This window comes from Aegilops tauschii, chromosome 3, assembly GCF_002575655.3.
Source record: "Aegilops tauschii subsp. strangulata cultivar AL8/78 chromosome 3, Aet v6.0, whole genome shotgun sequence".
Classification (NCBI taxonomy): Eukaryota; Viridiplantae; Streptophyta; class Magnoliopsida; order Poales; family Poaceae; genus Aegilops; species Aegilops tauschii.
Window position 1 is genome coordinate 32,051,657 of NC_053037.3, and position 10,009 is coordinate 32,061,665.

Below are 10,009 nucleotides of genomic sequence, written 5' to 3' on the forward strand. Positions count from 1 at the left end.
CGTGCCACCGGCTTGTTACCGTAAATATAAGAGCACAAGTTCTGTCCAAAAAGTCACTTTGGAGGACGGGCTCCACTAAGCCTTATATTTTGAATAGTGCCAAAATAGTATTTTAAGTTTTAAAAATTCTGGAAAAAATTACACATGTTCATATGGATGTATATTTCACATGTGCAGATTTTGATGTTGAAATAGATAACCACGTGAGTTACACAAAATGGTAAAATCGTGATTTTGGAAAGATGAACAATGCATGTATTATTCACTATTTAAAAATCATGATTTTGTTATTTTTGTATGGCCCACATGTTTACTTATTTCAGCAGTAAACTTTATTCATGTGTAAGTACATCCATATGATCATGCGGATTTTTTTTTCAGAATTTTTTAAAACTTAAAATGTGATTTTTAAACCATTTAAAATAAAGTCCTCCAATGCATCCGGGCTTCAAAAATCCAAGTCCTGTCACACGACTCACACCCTGTTTATCCACCGCACGAGTATGATAACAAGGACAACATTAATCTCCTTCCTTCACACCCCATTGACTGAAGCACAATCAAATAAATATTTACAGGAAAGAGCATAGGTACATGAATAAGAGCACTTTCAATGCTATCTCTTAAAACGGATATGCTATTTGTCCACGGATTGACCTGCAGACATCGATAAAGTAGCCGGTCATCCAACCATATATCCTAAACGTCCTTTTTCTTCCTTCATCTACAACACTTAAATAATAATAGAAATAGCACAATTCATCCATAAATAGCTTGCAAATATTACTAGTACAACAATAGTTCTAATGTAAATATTAGTACATCCGAAATAGCAGGATGTTGAACAATTTTTTTGAGTTCATCGATTCCAAATTCAACGATACTCGAGACAGAATCGGCACAAGTCCTTCCACACACTATTGCACTTGAGCTCCTTCAAACATGTATGAATGGAAATGATCTGCCCATCATGACATCGCATTCGAGCTACACAATATGACGATTATCAACTTAAAACATTGAGTGAATCAATGAATGGACAAATATGTAGAGCAAAAAGAAGCAAAACTTACAATCTCGATTGACGAGCCCGATGGCCACATTTTGCTAAGGAACCATCTTTATTCTTCAGGAAAAATCGGGTCCAAGTGAAACTGGTATGGAGTAGTATCTCCATCCTGGTTTATTGGTCCTTTTAGTATTTTTTGTCAAATTTTGACCATGAATTTAATTAACAAAATATTAATTAATGCATATCATAAAAAATAATATCATTGGAACCTATGATTAAATAGAATCAATATATTTTTTTAACATGCATTAACATTTTGTTAGTTAAATCTATGGTCAAAATTTGCCACAAAATATGAAGAGGACCAATAAATCAGAACAGAGGTAGTAGTAGACTAGTAGTTCACAACGAAACACGTGGTGCGATGATTTACATCCACAAATGTTTTTCAGAGTTTTCAAAGCTTGTAATGAGAAGACTTGTTCAAAGGGACGCGGACCATGGGTGCTCCGAATTAATTGTGTCCAGAATTTCCCTCTCTTCCTCATCTTATACAAGAGCGCAGCCCCACTCTGTCTTCTCCTGGAACACCCAGCTCCGCTCTCCTCCGATCCACATGATCACTCTCTCAGCCGGGTATGTGGCTGGGTCGCCTGCGTTCTTCACCATGTAGGACAAGTCGACTCCTAGCCTGGCGCGGCCGTGCATAGCGACCATAGAACATCCGGCGAGTTCATGCTGGAGAGCAAGAACAAGGCAGCAGCGTCGTCCGGAGTCCCGGTGAGGCACGCGGCGTAGTCCGGAGTCACCGCCAGCGAACAACAACACACGGGAGTGGAGATCGATCCTGCCTGCAGCCTTCCAGGTATATTCCACTAATTTCTCATGTCCCCTTCACCATGTTAGGCCTGATACATGGAGTCCACCGGTCAAATCTGCTATTAGAATCTCTCTCAAATAGATTGTCCCGCATCTCCAATGCTGACCCGGAAAACGGACATTGCATCCATCCGCGGACCAGAGGGACCAGTCCGCGGACATAGATGCGGAAGACGATCATTTAAAGCTATCCGCATACATTTCAAACCATATTTCAACAACTGGGTCGAAATTCACGCAAATCGGTTGATTTTCATATAATTAGGATAAACAAATAATTACATTAATTTCGGACATATTTTAATTAAATTATAGCGGACTAGCCTAGTATATTGTCGGCCGCGGCGAAGCCCCATTTCCATGACATGTCTTCCCTATGTTCGCCAGCCCCACTCACCAGAGTGCCGTGAGCCCCGAAGGGATATGCTACAGCGGGAGGGCAAGATTAGCCTCTGCTTCTGTGAAGCACAGACCAAAGTTGGTTTTTGGGCGGGGGAAGACGGTCACCGTGGCCACCGTTCCCGCGAAGCAGGCAACTCACCGGTTGTGTAACCCGTCGACACGGTGGCGGTGGCCTTCATGGGGACCCAGGCGACGGCGGCCTCCCATGGTCTATTTTTCTTCGCTGTTGGTGGCGGCCGCGACGTGCTGGCCGCCTCGTCGATCTCCACAAATGCGGCTTCTTTCTCCATTGGCACAGAGTGGTTCCGTGAACGTTTGTGGAGGATGGCGCAGCCGTAGGCGCGGGAGGAGCGGTACGACGCGACCTCGTCCACATCCGCCATGATGCCTGTGCCGCAGTACTCCTTCGCGTGCCGCCCTGGAGCAACTCGCCACTCCTCCGCGCGCTGGCTAGGAGTGGGGTGTACAACGCCCTGGTTGGAGCGGCAAGTTGCTCTTCCTTGCTCTAGTCTGTAGCCTCACCCATGGTGGTGTCGGACTGGAGTGGCGAGAGAGGTCAAGCAGTGAGTTGCATGGAGTGTATCCGGCGTGCTCGGCGGACCACCCAGCCGGCTTTTAATAACAGAGAACTACTTTTTCTGCTCGCCGGATGCCATGGAGAGTATGGAGAGTGTGGTGAAAGGAGGGGATGGAGAGCAGAGATGTGGTGTGTTTCTTGCCCAACGTCTGGCCTAGTTTAAATAACGGGCGGGTGCGAAGAGCCAACTGACGTTGTGTTTAATGTTGGCCGGCTCGCGGATGAACTGTGGCCGGAGTAGGGTTGTCGGCACATGTGCGGGTTTAATGGAGGTAGACAGGGAATCGGAAGCCGTTTCAATGCGGTGAGGAGGCATGTGCAGCAGACGTGCAGCGAGCGACGCTCTCTCGACCGACGCGCCGCTTCAATGCTGGCTCCAGTGAGATGTCGTGATCGCTCTAGATCGTCATGAATACACCACTGATGCTCAGGAGCCGGAAAGCTGGCTTCAGGATGGAAAGCGCGCGAGAGAGGGAGGGTTTTTTGGTGCGCCACGTTGTCAAACGCGGGTGTGGCAGCGGTCCGGACGGCCGCAAAGCCCTCCCCCCACTTTGCCTTGAATTTGTAAGAAAAAATGCATCCGGACCAGTCGGCGGACCAATACAAGACCGTGTTGGATGGTAAAACAATAAAACACATCCGGACCACGTGGTGGGCGGTTTAAGGGTCCGCGTTGGAGATGCTCGCAGTCACTGAAAATGGTCTATCTGTCCTTGCATTTCTTCATGCAGTTTCGTGAGATTTGTGCACGCGCGTGTGTGTTTTTAGTGGATGTTTGTGTGTGCTAAATAAAGTATTTCTGTTACTCAGGAAAATATTCTCAAAGAACCTGGGCCACTCTTGTGATGGAAGAATACTTGGTGAGAATGTATGAGCAGCCCGCCCCGGCCTTCCCACATTCCCACGTTACAAAAAGGAAGAAGCTATGAATCTCACAACTTAGCTAAGCATGTGTGTACTTTCAGTTTGGATCGTCATTGTATGGCTTTGTATAACCTGATGATCACATATAACAGTTCCTGCAAACATTTCTCATGACCAAAAGGGAAAAGCGAAATGGCGATAACACATACAGGCGGGACTACTGCGCAAAAATATACTAGGCAGAAGGTGGTCGCTGTTCCAAGGCCTTGCCCGATTGATCAGTCAACGGTTGCCGCAGGTACTAACCATAATATGATCTTTTCTTTGCCCCTGTTTTTTCTAATTTCTTTGTTACTGCTGTTATTGTTTTATGTGACAGCTATGGCTGAAGTAATATGGGGAACAAATTGGCGTCTTGAATTTTGGGCACATATTTTTCTGTGAGTGTAGATTTTGGGGTGATTTATTAGACGGCCGATTTGCCATGTCCCAAGTGCCCATTTGCGAGCCATGCAAGATCTACAAAGTGAACTGCTTACCCAAAGTAAAGCTCCTGAGATTGGTATTAGTAAATAGGATTTCTTTTTATCATATTCATATATACAAAGAACAACATCAAGAAATGTTTTCATACAACCACACATTTATTAAAAAATACAAACACGATGATAGTACTCATGAGGTAAGGTGGACTGATCAGCATCCTCGTTCTTCTTCTTGGCACTGTTACATTAAAGGTGACAGTTTGTTAAGAGCGTTATGAGCTAATGGGAATGTAGATATCTTGATAACAGGTTAATATGCCGGCCCATTTCTATTCAGAAACCACCCCCTCCCCCCTAATCAGCTAGCAAACTAGAAAGATGTTGTTTTTAGAGGGGTCATAACAAACCAAGTGTCGGCCAACTTTCTATATAGCCTCTTGGTGCTCCCACCAATCTAAATTATTTGAAGTTCTAGGTTCGTCGAAAGTCAAACTTCTTTATGGTTGGCTAAGTCTATATGAAAATATCCTCCTATCTATAACATCAGATTGTAGTATGAAACTATATTTTATGATGAATTGAATCTATGGCTCATGAAGTAGTGATACAAAAAGAAGCATGGCTTTGTGAAACTATTCAATTCCTTTAAAAATGCGCTATTTTGATACATTGTGAAGAACAGAAAAATGTAACTTCAAGGAATTTACTAACCATGTAACATATTATGCGAAACCGCCAATGCTGAGTATGGCGCCGAACGCCCAAATGGAGACGAATAGAAGAACACCCCCGATCCATAAACGGCGCCTATAGGTGAGGCTTGACTTGCAAATCCAGAATGCAGTGAAGACCTCTACGATGCTGAAGACAAAAATGATGGTGAGGATGACATAGTAGGCAAACTTGTTGTGGTCGAAGACTACTCCGCTGGGCGGCTTGTAAAGCGCCATGCGCACATCCATAACCAGGGTGTGTGAACCCACTGTCCCCAGCGCACGTGCGATCAACTGCAATGCAGACTCCTGGGTGGGTACATTCACATGCTGGTTTATGTTGATTCTCACATGGTGGTCGTCGCCGCCCTATACAACGAAAGAGCCTCACATGTCATCAGCAGTTCAGCAATGCAAATACGATGAAAGAAATATATAGCTACCAGCGTACAGACTTTTCTTTGGATTGGAACAGCGTACAAACTAATATCTAGTGGATTATTGTTTCCTAGTTATTGTTTTTCTTTTGAGAACATAGGACCAGACGTCGGTTAAATAGAGACTGGTTTTTGGGACCATGATGCATTGATGCTCCCCATTTGGAAATGGACGAGCATGGAATATGTGCCAGGAGGTGGTAGTGCATTCTATTGGACTGGCCATGCAATACCTGAATCTCAATTAATACCTTACCAATATTGCCCAACGAAATTAGCTTGACTGAGTCAAACAACTATGCATGTCACAATTCTCTATGCAAGATCCAACCGTGATTAAGTGGAGACCTGGTAGTTTTCCTCAAGGTTTTTAATTTCAGGCCTTACCGAAATATGCAAAATTTCAAAGAAAAAGTGCCTGAGCGAGAAAAAAATAAAATTGGGAATTTGTAATAGCAAATAGGATTTCAAGATGTTTGTGTTGTTTAGTGTATAGCTCACAAATGAAAAGCTTCACAAACAAAAGTATTCATCTACACGATGAACATTTCTTTCTGTCTCTGAATTTATGAAATTTAAAATTTTATTTTGATTAATATATAGGTGTTCACACAGCCCTGGATTATATATACATTTGGGGGCTTCCGACCATGAGAAACCAGCAGGAACTTTCTGGATTCAGGACTATCATTCGATTTCTAGCAAATTAGAATTAGATCGTAATGGACGGGACAATGAAATAAATAACGGTTCAAAGTACTAATCACCAAAATTATATGCTGGAGGATCTCAGAATCAAGCTAGCCAAGAGAACTATGTCAGGGCGAAGTAACTGGTCTCACCTCTGCTGGAGAGAGTTGTTGGGAACCACAAGGTCGCCGCTCGTCTGCTCACCGGCCTCCAGGCTGATCAGCTCAGTGGCCACGACTAGCCCAGCCCGTAAGTATGTTTTATGTCGATAGAGGATCGTGAAACATATATATATATATATATATATATATATATATATATATATATATATATATATATATATATATATATATATATTACCTCGTAAATGTCGCCGCCGGAGAGGACGGAGAAGGTGTCCTTGATTGGCAGCGGCATGATCACGGCCTCCGGCGAGGGTCGCCTGCAGAACGAAAGCCCGCGCGCGCGGTCGCTCAGGACTCTTGGACTAACATCAAGGGAACCAATCAATCAATCAATGAAGCTAGCTTTGTGCCGGTGCTTACTCCATGCGGCGGTCGCCGACGCCGTTGTCTTGGGTGATGACCTCACCCGTGTAGAGGCGCTCCTCGCTCTGTCCAGCCGTCGGGAAGCGCTCAGCCATGGGATGGCTCCTACGTAGGGCTTAGAGTGTACGAAGCGCCTGCTGCTGCAGGACCAAAGAACGGTATGTGGTCGATTCTCTGACGTACCAGATCGGAAGGAATCAGAATCTCTAGCTTGGGCTGAGAAGAACCTGTAGGTGATGAGCGGTAATGAATATACTCGAGCTCGTATATATAGTTGGGGAGCCAAGTCGCTGCGTCGCCCTCAAAAGAAAATGTAGGCCCATACGTCCACCTCAAAAAAAAGGCCGGTGCTAGGCGTAAACCGGTTGATGGCAGGGACTTTTACACCACCTTGCCAGCCGTCCGATCTGCCTACTAGTGGCCGTTGGATTACACCTCGCGCAGGGAAGCTTTCAACGCAGCGCTATCACATCTCGCGCAGTGCTCCAAGCCTCCAACGTAGCATCGACGCGGCCGGCCAGCTCAATTGCAGCCCCGGTGCAGCTCCAACGCGGCACCGACGCTCCGGCGAAGCTCCATTCCAACTACGGTCGAGCTCCACTGCAGCCCCGGCCAAAGCTCCAAAGCAGCACTGACGCTCCGGCGAGCTCCATTGCAGCCCGGGCGCAGCTCCAAAGCAGCACCGACGGCCCACGCAGCACTGGCGCGTCCGGCGAAGCTCCATTTCAACTCCGGCGGGGCTTCAACAGCTGCGACACCGGAGCCGCCGCCGACCGTTGCAACGCAACACCGTGTGTCGCCGGTGAGAGCTCCATTGGAGCACCGAGCGCTGCACTACAGCTTCGAGCCCGCCAGAGAGCCCTGCAACATAGCACCGGGAGCCGCCGGAGAGAGCTCCAATGGAGCACCGAGCGCGGCACTGCAGCTTCGAGAACGCCGGCGAGCTCCATTGGAGCACCGAGCGCTGCACTGCAACTTCAACAGCCGTCGGCGAGTGCTGCAACGCAGCACCTGGATCCGCCGGCAAGAGCTCCATTGCAGCACCGCCGCTGGCTTGCGGGGCGTGTGGTGGTGGCCGTGGCCGTTGGAGTGGGGGGCGGAGGAGGAGGAGGAGGAGGGGGTGGCGGAGGGGCGCGCGAGGCGGCGGAGCGAGTCCTCGCCGATGACCTTGGCGCCGCGGTCGCTGTCGCGCGAGAGGTCGATGCGGTCGGGCCCGTGGATCTTATAGTAGGAGAGCACGCCGTCGCTGAGCGCGAACCAGCGCGGCCGCCACCCGCGGCCGTAGTTGACCCACTTGTAGAGGACCCCCGGAGATGCCGCCGCCGCCGATCTCGTTCAGCCTCACCCCGTCAGGCGGCGAGGAGGGCCCGCCGCCGACGCCGACGCCCGCCACGCGCGCTCGCCGGCTGCGGAACTGCTGCTGCAGCAGCGGGCGGGCTGGGGCGGCGGCGGCGGCGGTCTCCGGCCTCCTACTTCATGCTGCGGCGACAGCCTTCGGCCTCCTCTCTCTCTCTCTCTCGCATTGTGGAGAACGAGAGGGACTGAGGAAGGAGAGTCGAGTGGATAAGCTGGGAATGGATGGCTCGAGTTGTTTCCAGAAGAGGATAGAGACGCGCTGAGCCACTGGGGCACGTGGCAGCCGAGGGAGGAGGTTGACGCGAGCGAAGAAATCAGCCAGATGAAACGAATCGTTTTCCCAAAAAAATAGGGAAACGTTTTAAATCAGCCGATTGATTTCACGGGAGCGTAAGTCGCCTCCTCCACTCGACACGTGGCTGCGGGCCTCACGCGCATCTCCTCCTCCAACCCCTCCAGAAACCTCGTATCTTATCCTCTCCCTTGTCTCTATCGTCTCTCTTATTCTCTCCGGCAATGACGTCGCCATCTGCTGTAGCCGCCGCGCCAACTCAAATCATGTTGCAGTGCAGACCGCAAGTCCGCAACTCCACCCCACCCCCAAGCACCTATGCTGCAAGCTGCTGTAACCCCTCGGCCACCGCCGCCCATGCCGCGCATATAGATGCCACGAGGCCCGACGGGGCCACGGGGGTTCTGTGACGGCCGCGATCCAGCCAGGGTCGGGACGGAGATTGAAGCATAGGTCAGTTGCACTGCAGTGGAGTTGTGCCGTCGCAGGCATCGCTGGTGTTGCGGGGCTGGGCCACGAGGCTGCAGACGAGGCGCCGGTTGCTGCGCGCTAAGCCGCTAATCAAGCCCGACTGCAGGGGCTCGCCGCCCAGCAGTGCTTCGGGGACGCGCTTGGTGCCGCAGGAGACCTCCGGAGCTTCAAATCGTGTTTGCAAAGCAGCATCCGTGGTGTCGGATGCTGCGACAGGGCGGCGCATGCTCTAACAACGAGACACCATTGACGAGGGTGGGATGTGCGCAGCGGTGCTACGATGGAGTATTGCCGGCTCTACGACGACTCCTGTGGCGACGGCAGCCGAGATGGGGCGGACAATGGAGCTGCAACTCTGGTGATGTTGTGCGGCCGCGGTGTTGCGATGGAGCATCACCGGCTCTCCGACCGCCATGCTGAAAGGTGATGCGGCGTTGTTTGCTAGCATCGCGCGGTGCTACAGGAGGGTCACCGATCACCGGTGTCGCGATGAAGCATTTGTCAGACAGCTGGAACATCACCGATGCTGCATGGAGCATCACCGGCACTGCGATGGAGGGTCGTCGGGCTGCCGAGGCATCGTCGATGCCCTGATGGAGCATCGTCGGCTCTCCGACCGCGGCCATGCTGAAAGAGGATGCGGCGTTGTTTGCGAGCGTCGTGCGGTGCTACAGGAGGGTCACCGAGCTTCAATGAAGCATCACTGGTGTCGTGATGAAGGATTTGTTAGAGAGCCGGAACATCGCCAACGCTGCAATGGAGCATCGTCGGTGCTGCGAAGAAGGGTCGCCGGGCTGCCGGGGCGTCGTCGGTGGGTGCCATGATGGAGCATCGCCGACTCTTTGACCGCTACCATGCTGAAAGGGGATGAGCGCCGTGCGGTGCTACAGGAGGGTCACCGAGCCTCAATGAAGCATGACCGGTGTCGGAATGAAGCATTTGTCAGACAACCGGAACATCGCCGACGCTGCAATGGAGCATCACCGGCGCTGCGATGGAGGGTCGTCGGGCTGTCGGGGTATCGCCGGTGCCGTGATGGAGCATTCGTCGGACCGTCGAAACATCGGCGGTGTTGCATGGGAGCATCAACGGTGCTACGATGAAGCATCGACGGTGCTACGATGAAGCATCATCGGACCGTCCAAACATCATCCGTGCTGTGATGGAGCATTCGTCGGACCGTCGAAACATCGATGGCGTTGAATGGAAGCATCACCGGTGCTACGATAAAGCATCGTCGGACCGTCCAAACATCGTCGGTGCTGCAATGGAGCATCGCCGAG

At 50.2% G+C, this 10,009-nt stretch overlaps 1 long non-coding RNA gene across 2 annotated transcripts; it reads left to right on the forward strand.

Moving 5' to 3' along the window:
* Nucleotides 1-1,567: 1,567 nt before the first annotated feature.
* On the forward strand, nucleotides 1,568-5,396 carry LOC120976402 (uncharacterized). Of its 2 annotated transcripts, XR_006671675.2 has the most exons (3): nucleotides 1,579-1,877; nucleotides 3,681-3,821; nucleotides 3,916-5,396. It is a non-coding gene; the product is annotated as an uncharacterized lncRNA (long non-coding RNA). The 2 variants fall into 2 exon arrangements; XR_006671674.2 differs by having other exon boundaries at nucleotides 1,568-1,877; nucleotides 3,681-5,396.
* The last annotated feature ends 4,613 nt before the right edge of the window (nucleotides 5,397-10,009 follow it).